General features: G+C 48.5%; 1 pseudogene; it reads left to right on the top strand.

Moving 5' to 3' along the window:
• The first annotated feature begins 7986 nt into the window (after positions 1-7986).
• Positions 7987-25111, top strand: part of LOC134432727 (zinc finger protein 850-like) — a 109220-nt pseudogene continuing 92095 nt past the window's right edge.

Genomic DNA, 25111 nt, shown 5'->3' with positions numbered 1-25111 from the left:
GGATGTGCAACAGAAATAATTTCTTTCACAAATAGCCCAGATGTGCAGAGAAAATCATTCCATGGCATGTGAGTTTTACTAGATTTTTCCTAAACTTTATGTAGTCTGAACCAATCTAAATCCACTGCTTTCATGTTCATTGCTTCCAAGTTTCCTAAGTTTTTAGTATTTGGTTTCCTGTTGGACCCGGATTTCTTCCCCTCTGATGTGTGAATTCGGTCCACAGTCCTGGATTTCCTTCTCAGCCTTTTCCAGCTCAGGTGTCTCCAGCTCTGCCGGGGGCAGTGCCTGGGGTAGTTGTTGGTTGTTGTTTGCTGCTGGGTATTCCCACTCTGTTCGTATGTTAAACTCATCTCCACTGAGTGATAAAACACTCATTAAATAAAACCTTTAAAATTCATTTCCCAAAGGCAAAGGAAACCAAGCCTGAGCAGAGAAATAAGATTTAGAAGAACCAAAATCGCTACATTTTGCAGCAGTGCAGTGGCAGGCAGCCCAGAGTGTGGGTGTCAGTGAGCCCCAGAGTGGAATTGTGCCGTGGTGTTCCCCAGCAGCTGTGGCAGTGCAGGCCCAGCCAGCGCTGAAGCTGCAGCAGTGGCAGCAAGGCTTGGCCCCAGTGGCTGGAGATGGCAGAGGAGGGTGGCCAGGATTGCAGAGGATTCCAGGCGAGGATCTGTGGGCAGGGGCAGGGGCTTGGCCCGCTGTGGAGCCCTGGCCGCTGCTGCATTGCCTTCAGGCAGGCTCAGGGGCGGCTTCCCATCCTCCTGCTGCGCACGGGAAGTGCAAATCTCTGGGGCTTCAGAGCCCTTGAGGCCAGGCTGAGGGGTCCTCCCGTGTTGAGCTGTGCTGGCGGCTGTTTCTGGCCTCAGGGACACTTGGCATGGGCCCCTTGGTCACCAGTGGTGCTGCTTTGCACTCCTTGGGCAGGAGCCGATGTCCTGGCTGGGTGTTGGCAGCAGCAAAGTGCCAGGGCAGGCTGTGTGCCAGCCCAGCTTCCTGTGGGAGAATGTGCCTTGATATCTGCTCCAGTGGTTGCTGAAGCAGTGAGAATTGCTTTTGCCCCCCTGTTAGGTGCCATGGTGTCAGCAGAAGATGTTGAAGCCTTCCTGCTCAGGGCATTTCAGTGCCAGGCTCTCACAGGCACCCACAGCTGCGCGGGTTGAGCTGAGCATGGGGCGGTGACCTGCGCTGTGTCTGATTCCCCTTCCTTCCCTCCCCTGGAACAGGGTGCTGGTTTTAGACGCCACTTGTTCTGGTTGCTTCAGAGTACTTTGGCGAGGCTCCATATCTAATTTTCCCTATTTTCCTGGGACTGCTCACACTTCTGGGCTCACTTAAGATATGCCTCGTCAGACATTTGACACAGAGGTACAACAGAACTGGCCTCTGTATCCCTTTTTATAATATTAATTTGTGTTACGAGTTTAGCGATCAAATCCCTTCCCACTAAATCATGATAGCAATTAGGAGCAAATAAAATTCACACATTTCAAACCCATCTCCCGGATCTACTAACAGTGATTGAATAAAACCATACATCTTTCCCACTTATCCCCTCACTAATTAAACATATTTTTAGCATTTTCCCCCCCTTAGGTCTAAGATTTAAAGTGGATTTAAAGACTCCTGTGTCTATCAGGAAATGCCTCCTCTCAATGCAGACTGACTTGAATGTTCTGAAGGGCTCCAGTATGGAGGGTCCCTGGTGTGATGGGAGCTGTGACAGCCCTGCCAATCCATGTCCTTCAAGGGGTAGACTTGCTGGTCCTGAGGGTGCTGCTGTCTGTGCTTGCAGTGTCCTTGTGCCCTGCAGCTGGAGCCCTGGTTCCTTGCCAGGGGCTGTTTGGGTGGGCTCTCCCCTGCCGAGGAGGCACCTAGCAATGCCTCTGCTAGGTGCTTGTGGCCAAGCTGTGCCCTGGGTGCTGGGGCCCCCTTGGGCCCTGGAGTTGATCCCTCAGGGGCTGTAGGAGCTGTGCCCTGACCTTTGCCTTCAGCTTGGCCTTTTGCTGCTCCCTTCTTGCACTCACCTGCTGTGCCTTTGTGCCCAAGTGCTGCAGGGCCTTCTTCTGCCCCTTCTGCAGCCCCCTCAGTGCCTGTGGGTGCTTGTCTTGCTTTACAAGAGAGGTATTGGCTCGGGAAGGCAGAAAAAGCCTCTCTTGGAATGGAGAATGCAAACCGCCTCCCTCTTAATGTTTAGAATAGTGAAATCAAGGGACTCTCAGGCAAAGATATGGGAATAGGAATACCGGTTCTTTACTAGTGTGTATAATAAAGCAAACAAACACCAACAGCTGTGGCACTGACAGCAAACAGAGCCCGGACCCAGTCCCGGCCTTGGGGCTGCGGCGCTTTGCCCTTGGGTGCAGTTCCGGGCACGGCCGGCAGGGGCGCTGGTGGCTCCCGCGGGGCAGGGCAGCGCATCCCTCCCATGGGAACCTCTCTGAACGGAAATAGAGCAATCCCTTCAGCTAACTCTTTCACTTTTTTACCTTCTATAGCATTTCTCCCGTGTTTTGAGAAAGAATTTGGAGAGGGCTGCCTTTTAACTGAGCTCCTAGTGTTTCAATAAGGTGCTTCCTGTAGAGAGAGAGAGTTTCCCTGAACAGCCAGAGCTGTGGTTACCAAGGGGACGTAACTCAGAGCAGGATGGGGTCAGGGGAGGATATCCCGCCGAGGCTTGGTGGGAGTATGGGCAGGGTCTGCTGCCAGACTTGGCAGAGGGAGATCTTCCTGTGGAGCCCGAGGTGGAGCGTGGGTAGCCCCCACCTGGCTGATGGCGGCTGATCCGGCAGCTGCCGGCAGAGCAAAGGCAGGTGGGAGAGCCTGGCAGCAGCGGCGGTGCCCAGCGCAGGTGGCACGGGCAGGGCAGCCGGGGATGGGATGGCTGGGACCCCCCCTGGGTGCGGTTGGCGCGGTGACCTCGGAGCAGGCGGCAGGACAGAGCAACCCCCATCTTCCCCAGCATGTCCGGCAGAGCGGCCGCGGACCAGGCAGTGGGAGCAGGGCAAACAAATTCAGTGACAGCGCCGGGGCAGGTGGAGCTGCCCTGGGCAGTGAGGCCGCACCTGGGATGGAAACTGGGGCAGGCGGAGCTGAGGCGGGCAGCGAGCCGGGACCCGGGACAGGCGCCTCAGCCGCGAACAGAGGGGGCAAGACCTGCAGAGGATCCCACTCTCTGATTTTTCCTCTTGTTCCCTTCCCTTCCCTTTCATTTCCCTTCTTCTTTTCTTGTTTTTTCTCGGAGGCTTCTGCTACTTTTATGATTTTTATTCTTCTAAAATCTCCTGTCTAACATATGGCATATTCTCTTCTTGATTAAATGGGGTTTTTTACATATAAATCCAGAGCCTAGCAAATCTAAACTTCTGCTTGGATACTTTGAAATGGTCAGTGAGCTAGCTCATGACGTCCTAATGTTTTTTTTCCCATCACCTTTTCATTTATCCTTTGGCAAATTAAGCATCTTTCGGTTACTTGTTTGCAAATCCAAAAATCCCAATGCACCCGTAGTTCCTTAAAAAATGATCACACAAAGCTTGAGTTTTCTGATGCCTGTCTTCTAATATTTTCTTAGAAGCATATTTTATTGTCTTCCATCATGAAGTTTCCATTTCCCTGATTTATCTTGTTCACTTCCTGTCTTGTTTAAGTCTTTTTTCTCAGCTTCCCTAAACTTTGGAATTTCCAGTTTTTCCTCATTTGGAGTTAATATTAACATAACTCTTTCACCTCCATTTTCTGCTGCATCCTTAGCTTTGTGATCTGCCAAATTATTTCCTCCTCTTTCTGGGGTCTTTCCCTTTTGGAGTTCCCTAATATGTACTATAGCTATCTCTTTTAGGTAATTGTAATGCCTCTAATACCTCTAAAATAAGTTCCTCATGTACTAATCCTTTTCTTCTTGAATTAAGTAATCTTTTCCCTTTCCAAATTTTTTAAAGGTATGTACTACTCTAAAGACATACCTTGAATCAATATATATAGTTCCTTTATTTTGTGTTAAATATTCTAGTGCTCTTTTTAAAGTATATAATTCACAAGTTTGAGCTTACTAGTTTAAGGTTAATTTCCCTTTTTCCATAGTTTGCATGTTTTTCCCATCGACTACTGCATACCCTGTATTTTCTCCTTTTGCAAGGAGGTGTATCTCTATTTTTTTTCTTTGTTTTCCCCTGTATCCAACTTACTGGTTTTCTGTGTCATTTTTCAAGATCTTATCTATTCATCTTCTGCCTCTGTTTTTCACATTCATTAACAACATAAATACCACTTTTCTTTCAACTACACACACAAAAATAAAAATCTTTTTTCTCACACTACTTTCAGTACAATACACCTCCCTCCAAGGAGATATAGTGAAGCTTAAAATACAGAATCTACATTACCTATACTTTCATTCGTTTACATTCACTCACTTTTATTTCTCATTCCCTTCCACACATTCTTTCCCTCCCTCAGGACACAGAGTGGATCCCTGTTGACAGAGAATCGCGGGTCCCTGTGGCCCCCCTCACCTTGGGGTGGCCTCTGGGTCTCAGTATCTCCGGGCCTCCTGGGAGGGTCCTGACTCTGCTGCCTCCGGTGCCGTTCACCTGTGAGGCTGATTTGTGTGTCACTCACACTCTTTAGCCACGGCCCCCTCACATGCCCTGGGGACAATGGCCCGTTTGCAGGTCACCTGTACCTTATGCCGCAGCCCTCACATGCCCAGGAGAACAATGGCTTATTTGTGGGTCACACACTCCTCTTTCCACAGCCCCTTCCTACCAGCTGAGGCTGATTTTGTGTGTGACTCACTCTCACACACAACAAGACAACAATAAGGTACCTTTTGTTATAAATGATCAAATCGAGAGCCAAACGTATAAGAAAATTTAGCAAAGATGTATTAATTTGTCTGTGCGACTGAAGTTCGGTTGTCAAAACCAACAGAGCCCAGGGTCAGCGTCGAGCCCGAGTTCGGTGCTGGGTGAACACGGATCTGACCTCCGAATGTCAGAGTCTCCCCCCGTTCACAAATGCTGCCTGACGCAGCGAGTTCTTTTACAATTTAGTCTGCTGGAGGCAGAGATGACCGAATGTTCTTTGTGTCTCTTCCCATGCATAACCGTGTTTTTACCTGTGCAGAGGTGGACAAAGACTCAGTCCCGGTGTCTGATGTTGTTAGTAGACTCCGGGGAAGTCAGCATTAACATGCATCAGGGTGGGGCTGTGGATCATCTTGGTAGCTGTATAATCGTCGAGACGAAAATCACTCTTGGCTGGACCTGGTGGCCAGGGGAAGCCAGCCATTATCACCCTGGAAGCTTCTATTCTTTCATTGAAAACCCCGATGTTTATCTCAAACAAGTCCAGGAACTAGATGTATATGAATAAGACACTGCTCCTGCCAGGATGGTCAAAAGACATAATGTGGATTTTACAATATTTTATACATTAATAGCATGAATTATCTCTACCATATACTACACTTTCACATCACCTATTACAAGTTTAGGTGTTTCTGGCCAGTCCCCGTGCTCTTGGATATCCCTCAACCCAGCTGTGTTGCCCAACCCCAGATGCTCTTGAGCATATCCTCAATCCGGCAGAATTCTGCCCAACCGTGGATGCTCTTGGAATGTTAATTCCACAATCCAGCAGGTTTTAATTCTGGATGCTCTTGGGCTCTCTTATCCCTCAAAGCAGCAGAATTTTTAGGAGCCCCTTTTGTCCCATTTCCTAGTGGATTTGGCTCAGAAACTCCTCTGCTCCCTTCCTCCGAGGGGTCCAGCCCCTCTCTGAGACCCAGTCCCAGTTACCCCGGGGGATTCTCTCACTCCTCTTATCACTCGCTGTGTCTCTTTACTGGCTGCTTCCCTCGAGGAAAGTTGGAAACGCAGCGTGGGAGACTCCAGCACTCACTTGGCAGGTCTGGGACAACCAGCCCTCGTCTCATTCACAGCCCAGAGCAGAGAATGAGGGGAGAAGGGAGCCCGGGAGCCCAAACAGCCCCGGCATCCCGAAATGGGTTAAGCGAAGCGGGGGGAGCTTTTGGCATTGCTGGGACTGCCAGCAGCCTGGGCAGGGCAGGCACTGAGAAGAAGGGGAACCCCCAATCCAAGCGTGACCCCCCAGCAGCTGGGACAGGGGGGAACCCCCAAACACCAGAGGGGAGGGACCAGGGATGGGGAACTCCTGGGAGGCTTTTCAGGGCTGAATCTGGGTGTTTGGGAGGTTTTTCTGGAGCCCTGTTGGCCAGTGACTTGTAGAGATGGACTTGGGCAGAGCAACCTTCAAACTCAATGTGTGTTGGGGAAGATGAAACAGTAAAGCCTTATAAATACGATTGTCTGGCAAAAGATTTTGTGAACATAAAAAGTATAAGGAAGATTAAAATGAAAGCAAGCTCTGAGATACCTGTTGCTTTCTAGATTAAGGCAGGCGACTTGGTTCTGAGGTACAGCTTGACAGCTTACTCTCTAGGGCCATTCGGGCTAATGACATACGCAGACACTAATGTGGTGGATGGTCAAAAGGCGTTTATTACTTCTTCTCATGGGGTCTTATAGTCTTAGGGGTCTCTACGTCAAAAAGGGGTTTGTCTTTCTTATCTATGGTTAGTAGGGAATGGAAAAGTACTGGGTAAGGAGTGGAGAGTTGCTGACTTTACTGTTAGTGGGGCAGCACTCTTATTGTTGGTGGGGCCACATTCTTATGTTAGTTTCTTATCTACGAGTAACTGAGGGTCTTATCTATGGGAAACAGAGGGTCCTGGCTTTCTGTGACATCGCGAGTTTCTTCCACAGCGCCTCTTCCCTAGCTACCACAGATACCTCAGTTAGTGAACAACTGGAAAACAATGGTGTGGCCCAACTGAAGGTAATCCCCATTTTGATGAAACAATCCCCTCTGCTTGCAGTCAGATCCAAGGGTCAGAGCAGAGACCACTAGCTCAGCAGGAGGGGTCCAAAGAGGAGTTTTTAGGGTTTAAAATGTAATACAGTATGGTGATGTGATGATTTTTACAGGCTGTATGTAAATGCTCTAGGATTTGTATCTTGTACTAGATTGGTTAGTGAGAAATAGAATATTCAACACAGAAGAAGATTTATTGTATTGTAATGGGAACCTTACTCTCTTATGCTCTTCCACTCTTACGCTCGTACCCTCTCACCCTCTCTACCTGTCTCTTCTCTCGGGCCTGCTCTGAGATGTGCCTGGCAGCTCCCAGCAGGGCCCTGCATCCAGGCCTTTTGCAATAAACCACAAGTTCCACGACCTGGCTGCAGAGATCTCTCGTCTCCGTCTGTCCCGACCGTCCTACCCCCCGATGCTCCTACAAGCACGCTCATCCCTTGTTTTCCCCAAACCAGGATTTCCCATTGCCAAGGCCTGGGAGGCTGTGAGGATGAGGAAGATGCCCCGGGACACTGAGGCAGGTGAGGAGGAAGTCAGTGCCCCTTTCCCCTCTGTGCTGCTCCATCTCCCAGCCCAGCACAGCCTGGGCTGCAGCTCAGCCCTGGGGGGATCTCCTTGCCCTTGCCTGAGGCATGGAGGCAAATCCCATCCTGTCCTTGTCCTTCCTCCCCCAGAGCAGGAGCTGAGCATGGAGAGCAGGGAGGACAAATGCCCGCGGCAGAAGCTGGTGGAAGAGGCCGTTTTGAGCGGCTCCACAGCACAGGAAGCCAACAGGGAGGAAAAGCCCCGGAGATGCCACACGAGGAGAGGCTGCAAATGCAGCTGGCAGGGATCTGACGGGGAAAGAGCCAGCCTGGGCCGGGAAGGCGGCCGGAGATGGAGCCAGAGCTCGGAGCTGGTGCTCCATGAGCAGCTCCATGATGGGGAGAAGCCCCACACGTGCGTGGAGTGTGGGAAGAGCTTCAGGTGGATCTCAAACCTGATCAGGCACCAGAGGATCCACACTGGGGAACAGCCCTACGACTGTGGGGAGTGTGGGAAGAGCTTCAGTGTGAGCTCCAGGCTGATCAGGCACCAGCGGATCCACACTGGGGAGAGGCCCTACGAGTGTGGGGAGTGTGGGAAGAGCTTCAGCCAGAGTTCCCACCTGATCAACCACCAGAGGACCCACACTGGAGAAAGGCCGTACAAGTGCTCCGAGTGTGGGATGTGCTTCAGCCAGAGCTCCGGCCTGATCACGCACCAGAGGACCCACACTGGGGAGAGGCCCCATGCATGTTCCAAGTGTGGGAAGAGGTTTAAGACCAGCTCCATTCTCCTCCGGCACTATCGGATTCACACAGAGGACAGGCCCTTCCGCTGTCCCAACTGTGGGAAGGGATTCAAGTACAACTGCAACCTCGTCACTCACCGGCGCATCCACACTGGGGAGAGGCCCTACGAGTGTCCCCAGTGTGGGAAGAGCTTCTCCAGCAGCTCTAGCTTGACCCAACACCAACGGAGGCACCACTAAGGGAAGCCCTGTGAGTGCCCCGTGTGCGGGCAGAGCTTCGTGCGCTGCTCCAGCTCCATCCCCCACTGGAGGAGGCACTTTGGGCACAGCCCATGTGAGCCACATTCCCTGTGATCCATGTTGAGAACACACCTGGCTGCTTCTCCTTTTAATTTCACCTTAATTTTTCTCTATTCTCCATCTCTTTGCACTGCAAAAGCCAAGAGGAATGGATCCGTCACCTCCAAACCACTCAAATCCCAGTGAAAACAGCTCAATCTTACCCCAAAAAGAGCTCAATCCCACCTCAAAAAACTCAATCCCATGCCAAACTCACTCAATTCCGCAACCACCAGGCTGAGATGAGGTTGGGAAATGATTTAGAGTCGTGGGGTCTCAATTAGAGCGGTGGGATGGAGATTGTGTGGGGCTGGGTGTGTGGGATGTGTTTGACAGCAAATAAAACTCTGAGACTTACTGATTTCTCTCCCGTTCATGTTCAGTCTGTTGCAGTTCTGTTTGCAGAGTGCCGCCTTCTCAGCTCATTGTCTTGGTGTCCCCTTTTCTCTCCTGCCTCTCTTTGCCTGCTCTGTTTCTCACTCAGTGTCTCCCTGGATCCACGGACCACCAGAGACCCTGCCCTGATTTAATTGACCCAGGCACCACCAGAGACCCTCCCTATATTTAATTGCTTCAGGGACCACCCAATACCCTCCCCGATTTATTGCCCCAGTGACCACCAAAGACCCTCCTCTGGTTAAATTGACCCCTCCCCTGATTTAATTGACCCCTGCCACCAAAGACCCTCCCCTGAATTGACCCCTCCCCTGATTTAATTTAGCCTTTCCCTGTTTTAATTCCCCTTCCCCTGATTTAATTGACCCCTGCCCTGATTTAGCTGTCCCCTTGCTTGATTTAATTGACCCCTGCCCTGATTTAGATGTTCCCACAGACCCTCCCCTGATAAGTTATTATTTTATTTCCCAATTGTTATTTTAATTCCCAGTCCCAGGAGCTGAAGTCCTGAAGGCTGGCAGGGAAATGTCTCTGTAGGATTTTGCTCCATTTCCCTTCAAGGGCAGGAACATCTTTTCCTGGCTGGAAGCTGGAATTGCAGACTTTTGGAATGTGTGCAGGGCAACACGGACTGGCATCAAACATAGACTGGGATCAAATAGGGGTTGGGATCAAATATGGACTAGGATCAAACAGGGACTGGGATCAAATAGGGACTGGGATCAAATAGGGACTGGGATCGAATAGGGACTGGGATCAACTATTGATTGGAATCCTACAGTGTGAGATAAACTGGACTGAGCTTATACAGACTGGATCAAATACGGGCTGGGATCAAATATGAATTGGGATAAAAAATGGACTGGGATCAAATATGGACTAAAATCAACTATGGACTGGGATCAAATCAGGAATGGGATCAACTTTAGACTGGGATCAACTTTGGACTGGGATCAAATATGACCTGGATCAAATATGACAGATTTTATGGACTGGGATCAAAGATGGACTAGGATGAAATATGGACTGGGATCAAATTTGGATTGGGATCAAATGGACTGGGTTCCTATAGACTGGGATAAACTGGACTGAGATTATATAGATGTCGTGATTTGAGAGGAAGTTAGTTTTCTGGGATATGAAGTGGTCAGGCCAATAGGTGCTCACATTTGAATACTGGCACCTGGTTTGGCCACTGGGGACATTGGATACGCCTCTGAGAACTCAGGGGTTAAAAAGCAGAGCACTCCCGGGGGAAGATCTCTTGGGTTCCAGCGAGGGAAGCAGGTCGGGCCTCCCCTGCCCAGCTCCTGGTTGGTTTGGGGCTGGGTGAGGTAGGCCTGGCCGGAGGATGGAAGGGTGGAAGAGCACCGAGAGGCATCAGGCAGCCACACCTCCCCCCAGGAGACAGAGAGAGAAGGAGCGCCTGTGCCACCGTGAAATTTGATATCCTGTGCTGGCAGCACAGCCCGGCTGGCGGAGAAGGGTCCGGCAGCTGTGGGAGCTTTGGGCGGGTAGAGCCCGAGCTTTTAACCCTTTTTCGGACAAGGAAAACTTTGCAGAACATTAACCTTTCCTAGAAGAGAGATAAGAGATGAAACGGAGGAAGGAAATGTGCAAGTGTGAAGGTCTGGGCAAGTGAAAGATGTTGGGAGAGTAGAGAAGAATCTTAGGTGGGAAGAGATGATGGAGTGGCCTTAGGTGGACTTTCCCTGTATGGCCAACAGAACCATGTTTCCTGTGACACAGAGACTGCATCCAGGGGAGGCAATGGCTCAGAGCCAAGAGGGTTCAGTGTTGGTACCCCTGGGCCCCAGGGGGTGAAATTTGGGGGGCACAGGTGTCCCAAAGGTGGGACTGTGCCCTTTTTGGAAAGGGACAAAGCATCCTTAAAAGGACAACCCTAGAAGCAGCTCTGGTCCATGTGCAGTGGTGAGAGCACTGGACATGGAAGGAAGATGTCACAATGGCAGATGTTCTCCGGGCGGTGCCACGAGTGACGTGGAAACACACAAGGTTTCAGCGGTGTTTTCTGGGGAAGCCCATGGCACAAGAAGGACTCCTCCCCTCTTGATGAACTGAGAATTGATTACCTAAAGCGTGGTGATGGACCGAGAGTTGGTGATTTGGGGAACAGATGTATCAGAAATTTGGTGGTGGGGGGGGAGGAAATGTTTTTGTTTTTGGAAAGTTTTCATTTTCCCTGTGTGTTTCTTGTTACTTAGAGTTGTAGTTTAGTTAATAAAGGTTTCTTTTCTTTATTTCTAAGTGGGGGCCTGCTTTGCTTATTCCTGGTCACATCTCACAGCAGACACCAGGGAGCATATATTTTCATGGGGACACTGGCATTGTGCCAGCATCAAACCGTGACACCTACGCTGCCAGTTGGCCTTTTTCCACCTCTCCAGCCATCCCCACAGAGCATTGGCTACCATCCATGAATCAGTGTAGAGGTAGAGCTTTGGCCATTTCTCTCCCTTAGCAATGTCCAGGCCCAGCTGAACAGCTTTGAGTTCTGTAAGTTGACTTGATCCACCTTCTCCTTCAGTAGCCTCTGCCACCTGTCGTGTGGGGCTCCATATGGCTGCTTTCCACTTCTGGTCCATCCCTGCGATGTGACAGGAACCGTCAATGGAAAGAGCGTAGCGTGTTTCCTCTGGGGGCAGTTGGTTATGGGGAGGAGCCTCTTCAGCCCATGTCACTGGTTCTTGTTGCTCTTCATCAGTAAGACCAAAGTTCTCACCTTCCAGCCAGTTTGTAATTATCTCCAAAATCCCAGGGCGATTCAGGTTTCCAGTACGGGCACATTGTGGGATAAGAGCAATCCGTTTACTCCATGTAGTGTCAGTGGTGTGGTGGGGGGTGGGAACCTTTCCTTTGAACATCGACCCCAGCACCGGTAGTCGGGGTGCCAGGAGGAGTTGTGCTTCCATGCCAGTCACCTCTGAGGCAGCCTGGACTCCTTCATAGGCAGCCAAGATTTCCTTCTCTGTGGGAGTGTAGTTAGCTTCTCACCCTCTGTAGCTTCGACTCCAAAATCCCAGTGGTCGGCCTCGAGTCTCCCCAGGCACCTTCTGCCAAAGGCTCCAGGACAAGCCATGGTTCCCGGCTGCAGAGTAGAGCACGTTCTTCACCTCTTGTCCTGTCCTGACTGGGCCAAGGGCAACTGCATGAACAATCTCCTGCTTGATCTGGGCAAAGGCTTGTTGCTGCTCAGGGCCCCAGTGGAAGTCATTCTTCTTGCAGGTGACCAGGTAAAGAGGGCTCACCATCTGACTGTACTCAGGAATGTGCATTCTCCAAAAGCCTATGGCACCTAGGAAAGCTTGTGTTTCTTTCTTATTGGTGGGTGGATACATTGCTGTGATCTGTAGGAATTACGTCTGTAGGAATCTGATGCCGTCCATTAATAAGGCCTCTGATCAGCCTTATCATGAAGCAGAGCCTTGGTGCTCAGGATCTCAGTCCCTGAGGAGGGACCGGGTGGCCGAAGCCAGCTCAGGCCAATGCCGCGGGGCTACCTTTCTAGCAAGCCTGGTGATATTCAGCTCTATAGTAATTAGCAGCTCTTAGGACCTCAGCTCTTTGCTTGCTGGGTAGTGGAGCCCCGGGCTTCAGGCAGCAGCAGATGGAGAGAGGAGAAGGAGAAGGCAGAAGCTGTTCCACAGAGAAGGCTTTATTTGGGGGTCCGCGAAGGGTCTCAGCTCTTCTTCTTCTGAGCTAGTAGGTACAGTATGCTACTTTTATAGGCTTGGCAAGCATCCCAACTTGACCAATGGCAAGGGATTAGGGGGACCATAAAATGACTGACAGGTAAAGGCTACCATGGCATTGCCTTACATGGTTATAGAGACAGGTTATAGGGCAGATGTCCATGGAGTCAGGAAGCTTCCTTGCTGCTGTGTCAGCATTCCTTTTGGTAGATTCTCCACGGTGCTTTTGCTAAATGTATGGGGTTTACTACAGTCCATCTTGCCACTTCCCTCCCAGGAACTGAATCTCACGAGCTGGTCCCTTTACCTTGACTTTTTAATGGCAAAACCAGCTCCCAGGAGGATTTGGATGATTTCCTTCCCTTTCTCAAACACTTCTGCAGCTGTGTTCCCCTCACACAATGATGTCATCAATATACTGCAGATGTTCTGGAGCCTCTCCCCTTTCTAGTGCAGCCTGGATCAGTCCATGGCAGATGGTGGGGCTGTGCTTCCACCCCTGGGGCAGTCGGTTCCAGGTGTACTGCACTCCCCTCCATGTGAAAGCAAACTGCGGCCTGCATTCTGCTGCCAGAGGAATGGAGAAAAATGCATTGGCAATGTCTATAGTGGCAAAGCACTTTGCTACCTTGGACTCCAGCTCGAACTGGAGCTTGAATTTGTCTGGCACAGCAGCGCTCAGTGGGGGAGTCACTTCATCCAATGCACGATAGTCCACAGTCAATCTCCATTCTCCTTCAGATTTTTGCACAGGCCAAATGGGGCTGTTGAAGGGTGAGTGGGTCTTGCTGACCACACCTTGGCTCTCCAGCTCTTGGATCATCTTTTGGATGGGGATCACAGCATCTCGAGTGGTTCTATACTGTCGTCGATGCACTATGGAAGTGGCAATTGGCACCTGTTTCTCTTCTCCCTTCAGAAGTCCTACTGCAGATGGGTTTTCTGACAATCCAGGCAAGCTGTTCAACTGCTTGACACCCTCTGTCTCTACAGCAGCTATTCCAAATGCCCATCTGAGTCCCTTTGGCTCTTTGAAATAGCCACTTTGGAGGAAGTCTATACCTAAAATGCATGGGGCTTCTAGGCCTGTCACAATAGGGTGTTTCTTCCACTCATTTCCAGTCAGGCTCACCTCAGCTTCCACCAAAGTAAAATCCTGTGATGCCCCTGTCACACTAGCAATAGAAACAGACCCTGTCCCCACATGTAATCCTTCCATAAGCCACGAAGGTCCTTCAGGGAAAAGGACTCAATATTTGCATCTGATCTTGCACCCGTTGCTTTGACTCCTGATTTTATGAGGGGAGGCATTGAGGTTCCTACTCCTTCATCATCATCATCCACATCATCCACTGGTCGACTGGTCTTGTCCGTGCATTTGTCACTTCTAGTACTGGCAGCAACAGCCATTGGTTGAGGCTTATTTTCTGGTTTAGCTGCTGGCTTAGGCTCACTATCTGGTTTGGCTGCTGGCTTCGAGCCTGGGCTGTTGGCTGCAGCCTGAGTCACCGGGATAGCTGCTGATTTATCTCCCTGCCCCCCTGCCTCTGTCTGCTGCCCGACAGGATCTAGCAGTGAGCGATGAGCACAAGCCAGGGCCCAGCTCACTGCAATGACCTTCCTCTCCTTAGGCTCATCCTGGTACTTCTCTTTCAGATATTTCCCCACATCAGCTGGGTTCTGAATTTGCTCATGGGGAAAATCCCAAACTGTAGGGTCAGAGAATTCTTTCAGGATTTGGCCCATATCCTCCCATTTCCCACACCACTTAGGATTTTCCACACTGGGGTCTACTCCTGAGTCAGGGGTCTCATCAGCCCGTCTAGAAATCTCAGCCCTCATCCTAGAGAAGCAGCAGACTGTATAGAGGAAGGTTACCAGATTGAATACCAGAAAGATGGTTTCTTTAACGTTCAGGGGAAACTGAACATCCTTCAATAGTGATGCAACAGATTCATAGAAGAAGGAAAGCAAAGGCTGAAATGCCTGATCCCCTGCTGCTCCTCCTCTAACAAACTGGATGCATAACCATAGCCATGAACCATTTATACCTGGAGCAGACCCCAGCATGTTTATAAACTTTTTACACATCATTACCACCAAGCCCAGCAGGATAGCGATTCTGGTCACTGTCCCTCTGCTATAAAAACTACATATTAGGGACAATACTAAAGCTATTTCTGGGTAAGAAAATAAACCTAGGGTCCACAGAGGTATTAAAGTCTCAAAAAACCTTAGGGACCAGAAATGCATGCAAGCCTTCACCCCAACAGACATTATGAATTCAAAAAGCATGGCTATTAGCTGCTTTATACAAACACAGAGTAATGGCAACCAAAATGCACTCAAAACAGGGTTTTTCCACTCTCTCTCGAGCCCCACGTATTGGGCGCCAAATTTTGTCCTGGTTTAGGGTAAATTTGGTAGAGAATCTCCAATGGGGGCCCCTCCAGAAAGCAAACCCACACAGCCCCTCCCCGCAACCGGTTTGGGAAGGATTCCTCAGAAAGAAGTGGAAAGAACCTGTTTATTTAACAGGCACAGCACCCCCAGCACACAGAATGAACAATACCGGATGACACCGCTCTGAAAAAGGTGACAAATTCAGAAAGTCTCTCTCGGGGGTGGTCGCTCTGTTCTCAGTCCCTCCGGCGCTGGGGCAGCTGCTGCAGCCACAAGGTGCAAACTCTCGGTGTTCCCAGGTCCCAGTCTGGAGCAGGTTCAAGAAGGTTGAAAAAACGAAAGGAGAAACAGTCCAGGAAGGAATTTGGACTGTTTAGTTAAACTAGCTAATGAGCAGGAGCAAAAGCAAGCAGAAGTGAAGCAGAAGTAAGAGCCAGAGAGAGAGGGAGAGAGCAAAGCAAAAAGGCAAAAGCAGAACTGTGCACTGCCCCGTCTCCGTGTCCTTGATAAGAAAAACCCAAACAAAACTTTCACACTACAGAGACAGTCTTAAAGGCACAGAACATATGAATGGGGATACAAGCATCGTAACGTCACCCTAGGACGCATGGGTGTCCTGAACACTGTCATCCCATTGTTATCCTTTTGATACTAATTCTGTTTGGTTTTATTTTATCAGTAGTCCTATTCATTATTAATTGGAGCATGACAAGTTTGATGTCTATAGTTAATGCACACAACTTGGCTGATGTACTCTACACTGTGGACATCCCCATGATATTTGACACAAGGCAATTATGAATAAAGCCTATGTGTTTTGGAATAATCCTTGATTTCCATTTATGATTTTGTGGAAATTACGTTCGATTTTTAGTGAATTGTTTTAGAAAATAACTTTTTAAAGTTAATGCTTGTATTAATATGTGTTGATTGCTTTTGCTTTTGATTATTTGTGACTGGTTTTAACCCTTTAAATATTGTTTTAAAAGTAATATTGTTTTAATTAATCAACCATTTGTGAAAATTGTTATGATAATCAATATTATGTTTGTTTATTGTTTCCCTTTCCCCCTCCTTCTCCTATCCTTTCTTTTCCATCTCTCACTCTCTTTTTCCTATCTTTCTATCATCCCTATTTTTCCGGGTTATACTACCAATGTACGGCGAGTTCTGCAGACTCATCAATGATGCTCCAGAGTTCTGCTGATGACGATCCCTCAAGGCAATCGTGAGTCACAGGGTCGTGTGAGAGTCTGTCCGAATTTTCCCTCATCTGCCTCACAATCGTCATTGGGGGACCACTGAAGAGAAGACGCCCCTGTCTTAAATCTCTGGCTCCAAGGGAGAAAGTCATGTGCCTGAGACCTGAGAGCACAGTGCTAAGCCATTGTTCTCACAGGTGTTGTTTGCTGTGTGCTACACTGAGCCCAAGGAGAAGAAGAAGGGGGCACCGTGCCCTTTTTGCAACAACAGCCTTGGAAGCTGTCCCACCTCTCGGCCTGGCTGGACTTCTCCTGAGTTTCAGGTGGTCCCCCCACAGAAGACCCTCACCTGTTTCACAACCACCGTGACAGACAGACTGAGATGGAAGGAGCCTCTCCACCAAGGACTGAGACATGGAACCCCCATGTGGAAAGGCCCCTCTGCTCCTTCCAAGGACTGGGACTGAAACCCCCAGCCCGGGGCAGGTCTGTGGGGGAGGCAAGCTGACCAAAGCGAGATGTTTGCCTGCAGGTTGTGACCGCTGGACCAAGAAGACAATGGCTCTCGTTTACTGCCGAGAGCATGAACTACCTGTTACATCTATTCCTTATTGTATCTGTATCCTCCTGCCTCGCAATTTCCAATGGAGTTATCATAATAAAAACCTCTGAGTTAGCGAGAGACTTCGAGATCTCCCCGACATAACAGTGGATCCTCGACTGGACTGGACTATGGAAGTGAAGGGGAGACTACCATCCTTTAATGCATCGAACTCCGATTTATTGATCGATCTGTCACTTTAAATAATAGTGTTAATGAACTTCATGCATATTCCAAAATCCAAGTTCACGATAGGCTACCAGAGAAAGCTCTAACCACTCCTTTTGTTTTACGATACCTATAATTGTTTATTAAAAACAGAACCAGTGTTCCCACTGTGATATGAAAGGTTCCCAAAACTTCCATATCTGTTCCCAGGGTGCCATCTTTTCCCAGAGAGGGTGTTTTGCTTGTTATGGGAAGACTGTCTGAGAACCTTATTGTTTATAAAGTGATACATGAGAGAGCCTAATTGTTTATAGAAATCATCCTGGGAACTGCTTTTGGAACTGCTTTGCAACTACCTTTTACTGTTCTCTCAACTGTATGCTTTCATGGCCTTTTTCTTTAAGCCATGCTTGAACTAAACTCTCCACATCTCCCCTGTCTTTTTCTTTTGGAGAAAGGAGGTTAGTTTGCCAGGTTTTCTTTATCATCCTACTAACCATTTTTTGGATACAACTACAGAAACAAGGTAAAATAAGTAAAAGCAATAAGAGTACACCTAATATCCCTATAGCATATATTACATGGTTTCTTAGCCATGGTCCCAATCCTAAACTTTTAAGCCACTCATCAATTCCCAATCCTTCTTCTTCCTTAAGGCTGTTAAGCCCTAGCCGTAGCTCTTTTATCTTAGCATGAATAGATACAGAATGATCAGATAAATTCATGCAACACATCCCTTCAAACTCTTCACACCCATGGCCTTGTGCTAGCAATAAAAAATCTATGGCAGCTCTATTTTGTAAAACAGTGTGATTAACACTCTGTACATCTGCAGTTAACATATCTAATATCTGTGATGTCTTATTCAATTCACCCTTAGCCCAACACCCTGTTTGCTTTGCTAAAGTCATTGCTTTGCTTGCAGCACCGCATGGTAGGAGAACTGAAACCATCACTTGTTTAAATTTACTCCAGAACCATGGATCTCCTATTTGACTACAATCTAAGTTATGTAAGCTGCGCCTTTGCCTGCTTGTCTTATGACTTGGTTGCATTAACACAGATATATTAGGGTGGACTAATGATAACTTGCCTAAATAACAAGGTCCACCCTGCGGCTGGGCTGGTATTCCATTCCAGGCTCTATCTCCGCAAATTAGAAATATCCCTGTGGGTAATTTCTTAGGTGTCATGATACTAGAGCCTTTACATTGGTTATAAAGCTGTTTGGACACTATGTCTGGGGCTTAGAGATGAATCCAGAGTAGCCCATGTCTGTTTATGTTGATTCATCTTTTGAGAATTAGAGTAATCAAAGCTGAACCACCCACCTTTGGAAGTGCTTGTCATGCTAGCATTTGCACTTCCGAAAAGAACTAACTCCTCAGGTGGGGAATGCAAAGGAGTATTAAGTGATTGAATTAGCAGGCATTGGCGGTAGCCGTCACTCTGACTGGCAGTATACCCTTTTTGTGCGGGCAATTTAATATTTACCATATTGCGCATACATAAGGCACGGTTATTAATAAGACTGCAGAATTCTTGAGGAGACCATACTGGAAGCCCTACCAAACACGTTCGAAATGGATTAGTAACTCCTCCAAGGCTGAGACAAAGCGATGACTGATTAATCTGTCTAGCAAGTGTTATCCATACATTATCTCTAGGTTGACTAAAATGTGTTACCCTTAATTCTTCAGCTACCACTACACCAAGCAATATAACAAAAGTAAACCTCATTTTTCTGTTTCTACTTTGACCTTCTTTTTCTTATCAGTTTTTAACCTTGCTGTTCCCGATACCTGAAGACCACACCTTTGTAACCTTCTAATGCAGTTATCTAATGCCTGATTGGGATCTCCTCTTATAGGCCCTACAACAGAATGTTGTGTCAAAGGTACCAGTTTTCTACACCTTACAGAGACTATATATTATGCACTTTGAGCTTTAACCCTTTTCAAAATATACTGTATCTCCCACCGATAATAGGCCAAGATTTTCTGCTCATGAGATTCATAAAGGTCTAAAGCTGAGGCAGTATTTAGCCCTGTCTCATTCCGTAGTGCCCACTCCCAATTATGTTCCCAGGTAAGTCTATAATTACAGGTATTACACCATAAATGAAAAAGTGACAACTGATCCACCCAAAAGGTCTTATCACAACCCCCACAACACAGTGCAACCCAAGCAGCACAATTGGGGCTGTGACATTCAAGGCAGTTCTCTTTTGCTGGTCCTTTTATATGGAAAGATGATAATGATTCAATAATGTCAATCAGTTCCCTGGTTGTCCGGCAATGGTGTGTTATGGCCCTGTCGATCGCCTTCGAGTGTCCCTTCAGTTGAAGCAGTAGTGGTCGCAGGATCAGGAGCAGCTTCTTCTCCAGACGGTCCTTGAGATTTTCACATCCACCCCTTTCTTGGGTTTCCCAGAAAAGTTCAAAATCAGTTTTACAGTCTGTAATCCTTTAGTCATTTGGCTCAAATGGCATCAGCTGGGCGATTCTCAGTCCTTTGTTGATTTGGAGTGGTGAGAAAGTAGTATGCACTTGAAGCACTTAAAATACTTAACTTAGCAGACTTATTTTCAAATCAACAGAACTTAACTGGCTTCAAATCCTACATAACTTAAACCTAAATACAATTTAAACTTAACAGACCTCGAACTTAACAGAAAATAAACTTAACAAATTTAACCTTAATAGTATTTAGCATTTAACGGCACTCAATAGATAATTTAACTTAAACTACTTAATAACAGATAAACTTACTATAGAAATAATATATAGCATTTACTATAACTTACTTACAGGCCTGATTCTAAAATATTAAGTTAAAATAACTTTCTTCACGTGTTTGCTATAGCATTTCTATATCAAAAAGCACACTCACAACATCTCACTCATACAATCAGTCCAACACATCTTAACATTTTTAAATCTTTCAAAATATAATTTTAGAGTCTGATGCTCTACCGACTGAGCTATCCGGGCTTCTGATGTTAAAGTCTATGTCAATGCAGGTGATTCTGACAGCATAACCAATGCCGAGCCAAACCGGCCAAAATTTGACCCATGCATACAGTACGCTGATTCCTGTTTCATAGTTGTCGTGGGTTGACAGCCTTTATCCCAATATCGTGTGTTGTGTCTGGCAGCTGTGCCAAACAAACAAAACCTATTTATTTACAAGTAACAAAAGAACACTCCCCAACACAAGAAAAGAAAAGAAAACAGACTGTGTTGTCAGGGTGTCAAGCTTCTCTTGCAAACTCCAGGTGTCCTGGACGTCTCAGGTCAGATCCGGAGCCGGTCCAGTATCTTCAGGGGAGGGTAAGAAAGAGGGAGCAAAAGAAAAGGAAAAAAGAACAGCGCAAAAAGCAGAAAGCAAGCAAGCAAAGCGGCTAGCCAAGCCAAGCAGCCAAAAGCCAAAAGCAAAAAGAGGCCTGGTCAAACACTCCCCCCCTCTCTTCCCCGCCCCGCCGCAGCAAGACGGCCGGGGGGGAGGAAGAGAGAAAAGGCACAGCTGCCAGACACAACACATGATATTGGGATAAAGGCTGTCAACCCACAAAACTAGTCTCTGCCAGGAAGAACAAAAGTTCCTTTAACTTCGCTTGTTTACCATCACTGGTTTCTCAATTTCAGCAGGGATCCCCTCCCCCGTTGACAAAAGGTCACATCCATTAGGCTGTTAGGTCCAAAACCAAAGCATCCATTAGACTGTTAGGTCCAAAACCGAGGCTCTTTACCAGCTGCGGGGCGGAGAAACAAGTTCTGGCGCTGGGAAAGCACTCTGGTTGCCGCTTGCGGAGTGGACGGGCCCCCCTCCCGCTCCACGCTGCGGGTCACTCCCTCTGCGGCGGTCCCAGTGCCCCCGCGGCGGCTCCCTGTGGTGTCGGGTTGGAGACAGGAGAGGGTGCCGATACTGCAGCGATGACCTCCGTTGGTGCCTGGTTGTCCGAGCGGCATTTTTGGCCCCAATTATTTGATGCTGCAAATGCAGCTGACGCTTGGAGAGGTGCAGGAGCGGCTAATAACCTGACTCTGAGAGGACTTTGCCTGTTCTTGCAAGCCTATTCCTGACTGTTTGATCGCATCTACCACAAAAGCCTGCTGTCCCGTAGGTATGAGGGCCATCCTCTCTAATGCCTCTTCTATAGTCCAATTGGCACCTAGGGTGTTAAGTACTCTCCTAGTAGTAGAATTACAATTTTGGAGAGCACACTCCTTGAGTAATACCCCCCTAAGATATTCTGGCACCCCAGCTCTTTCAATTGCTGCAGCAGCCTTATCAATAAAAGAGCCAAATGATTCCTCTCTGCCTTGCTTGATTCCTATATATACAGGTATCCCTTCTGGTTCCTTTACCCTTTCCATCGCGAGTCTGACTAACCTCATTGCCTCTTGGCACTTCTCCTGACCTATTAAGGCTTGTGCCTCAGTACGAAAGAAAGGCCCCAGACCCATAAGCACACTAACAGTGACGCCATGGAGGGCGTCACCCTGCTGCCTTTGTACTGCCACGCACTCGTTAATGAGCGCTTGCCAATGAGCATTAAACAGCAATTGTTGATGTTGGGTAAAGATTAATTTAGCTGTGCCACGACAATCATTAATGAGAAGGATGCTGGTGTCAAAAATATAGTTGAGCATTTGTTAGGCTGGTTTGCTTTTAAAGCCAAACTGACTAACAGTAGCTCACAATTGAGATAACATCTTCCAGTCAAGAGCAGTGATTGTCGCCTGTATGCCCCCGGCCCCGGCCTGAGGAGTGAAAACAACCGGACAAGCCAGTTCGATAGCTGTGCTAATCAGCTCTTGATCTCCCTTTTCCACGGCATCTTTGGCCAGGGCAGCCCATGCATCTCGTCTATCCCTCACAATCGTCACCGCTAGATCGTTTTCCGACCCAGGGATCGAGTGATTGCTTTTCGGGAATGGAGTATGCGTTTTTGGCCCCGGCTGCTGCGATACAGCAGATACGGGAGCCTCGGAGGTGCTCCGTGTAGCCTGCAGCAAAGCGGGCAATAAAGCACCCTGCGGAGCTTTGCTCCTTAAGGGGGGCTGGCTCGTTAAAGGAGGCGGCGAAGCGGGTAATGCAGCGCTCTGCGGTGCCTGGCTTATAGCCTGGCTTGCAGCCTGGCTCGCAGCCTGGCTCGCAGAGGGAGTTGGTGAGGCTGGTAATAAAACTGTCCTTGTAGTGAGGCCGAGAGGAGTTCCCGACTCCGTATCAAACTCCCTGTCTTGACTGTACTCTTTGTTACGATCATGAGTGGCAGTAGCCTGGTGGGCAGCCCTTTTTTCAGCCTGAAACTGCACCAGTTCGGTATTAACAACCCGCCATAATTTACCCCACTTTTTAGCAGTTTTATCATCGTCTAACGTAGCCTGCCATAATATATCACCAAATTTACGCCTTTCCGACAATTCGTGAACTGTGTGGGGATTTACAAAGATTCCCCTTTCCAGACCATAAGCCAAAAGACCCGGTAATTCTTTCTGTAAGTCTATTCCCTTAATTTGCCTTTTTTACAAGAAAGTAATAAAAAGTTCATATGCGGCTTGCCTTTCCATACCTATATAAGTGCGCACTTTCCAGCTCCTCAAGGCGTCGGCCGCACGTATCAGCCAGGCCCGTCTATACGGTCGCCCAGGGCACGGCAGGTCTCGGCACGTTTTCCTCCGCTTTGTATATTCGCGCTTATTTGCCGTTCCGGCTGCTTCGGAACCTGAACCAGTCCTCACTTCCCGTGGTGTTCGCAATCCCCGTGGTGTTCGCAATCCTCGTGGTGTTCGCTATCACGTCCGGGTGTCACCATTTATTGAAGTGAAGGGCAGACGACCATCCTTTAATGCATCGAACTCCGATTTATTGATCGATCTGTCACTTTAAATAATAGTGTTAATGAACTTCATGCATATTCCAAAATCCAAGTTCACGATAGGCTACCAGAGAAAACTCTAACCACTCCTTTTGTTTTACGATACCTATAATTGTTTATTAAAAACAGAACCAGTGTTCCCACTGTGATATGAAAGGTTCCCAAAACTTCCATATCTGTTCCCAGGGTGCCATCTTTTCCCAGAGAGGGTGTTTTGCTTGTTATGGGAAGACTGTCTGAGAACCTTATTGTTTATAAAGTGATACATGAGAGAGCCTAATTGTTTATAGAAATCATCCTGGGAACTGCTTTTGGAACTGCTTTGCAACTACCTTTTACTGTTCTCTCAACTGTATGCTTTCATGGCCTTTTTCTTTAAGCCATGCTTGAACTAAACTCTCCACACTGGACCAAAGGACTTCGTCTCTATGGTTGGTAGCTCTATCCCCTCTCTCTTTCTCTCTCTCTCTCTTTGGTCTCTCTCTCTTCCCCCATCTTTTTCTCTCCCTTAATCCCTCTATCACGTTTTGCTGTGGTCATTCAATAAAGGTGCATTTGTTTTGATTATCATTGCAAACCCCCTTGTTCCATGTCGGTTCTCTTTGCACCCTGAGATCAAATCCATGAACCATCACGAAACCCGTCCGTGATGACCGATCGTGACACCCCCCGAGGACCCCTCCCCAAATTCCCCCCATAGCCCCTCCAGCACCCCCAGACCCCGCTAAAACACTCTCAAGATCCCCCCAGACCCTCCCCAAATCCCCCCCAAACATCCTCAAGACCCCTCCCCAAATTCCCCTCACGACCCCTCCAGGACCCCTCACCTGTCCCTGCGCCTCCTCAGCAGCTCCCGGAGCCCCCCGTCCTCTCCCAGCGCCTCCCCCGCTCTGTCCAGCGCCTCCCGCAAGATCAGCCCGAGCCAGGGGCGGCTCCCGGGGGTCCCTGAGGGGGTCTCAGGGGGCAGGGGGGGGAGGGGGCGCCTGCTCCATGCCCGGCCCCGGGGTGAGGGGGCGCTGCTTCAGGTTCAGCACTGATTGGCTGGAGCGGCGCAGGGAGGGCAGGAGTTGCTGACAGGGAGACGCCCGGTGATTGGTTGGTTTCATGGAGGGCACGGTGATTGACATGGGGGGGCGGGAGCGGTGCACGATGATTGGCTGCATAGGGGCAAAGAAGGAGGGAGTTGCCGAGGGGAGACGCGCGGTGATTGTTTGGTTCAGCTCAAGAGAGGAGGGAGTAGCTGAGGGGTGGCACGTGGTGATTGGTTGGTTCGCCACGTGAGAGGCGGGCGGTGGGGATGCGTGCAGTGATTGCCTGGATCGGGCGCACAGGGAGGCCAGTGTTCCTGAGGGGAGACCCGCGGTGATTGGATGGTTTGGGGCGGGGCGCGCTGTTATTGGCTGGGAAAAGTTCGGGACTTTTACGGGACATTCCCGGTTCTTTGGAGAAAAACTCAGATTTTTAAGGAAAAATTTCCGACTTTTGAAGGAGAAACATTCCCGGATTTTTTGACACCACATGACCCCAAATAACGCAAATAACACCCAAATACTCGAAATTAACCCCAAAGAACCCCCAAAAAATCCCAAATACCTGAAAATGCCCCAAATAACCCCAAACAAATCCAAATAACCCAAAAAAAACAAAGAAAACCAAATTAAATCCAAAAACCCCCAAATGATTTCAAGTACACCGAAAAAAATCCCATATACACCAACATAACTCCCAAGAACCCCAAATAATTGCAAATAAACCCAAATAAACCCAAACAAACCCAAATACTTCCAAATAAACACAAATAATTCCAAATTACATCAAATAAACAGAAATAAACCAAGTAAAACCCAAGATAAACCCCAAGGAGTCCATAAATAACCCCAAACAAACCCTAAATAAACCCAAATAAACCCCAAGAATCCCCAGTTCCTCCCGTCCCCACCCCAAAACAGATCACGACAAATCAGAACGCGCAGCACTGATGACGATCCACTTGCTGGGCACAAACTCACAGCACTGGCCCCTCTCAGCGATTTTCAGCCAATCAGCACTCGGCCCGACTCTGACTCATCACTTGCCGGGCACAGACCAAGGCCTCTCACTGCGGTAAATACTCAGAGACCGCGCGGGGTAATTTCCAGCCAATCAGAGCGTGTCTCGCTGATGACTCATCAGTTGCCAGCAGCAGAATTTGGGGAGGGGGGGAAGGTGACCCTGAGGATGGGCTGGGGACCC

The sequence above is a fragment of the Melospiza melodia genome, assembly GCF_035770615.1.
Source record: "Melospiza melodia melodia isolate bMelMel2 chromosome 7 unlocalized genomic scaffold, bMelMel2.pri SUPER_7_unloc_1, whole genome shotgun sequence".
Classification (NCBI taxonomy): domain Eukaryota; kingdom Metazoa; phylum Chordata; class Aves; order Passeriformes; family Passerellidae; genus Melospiza; species Melospiza melodia.
The sequence above is the reverse complement of the archived record's forward strand: the minus strand, read 5'-3'. Positions and strand labels throughout refer to the sequence as shown.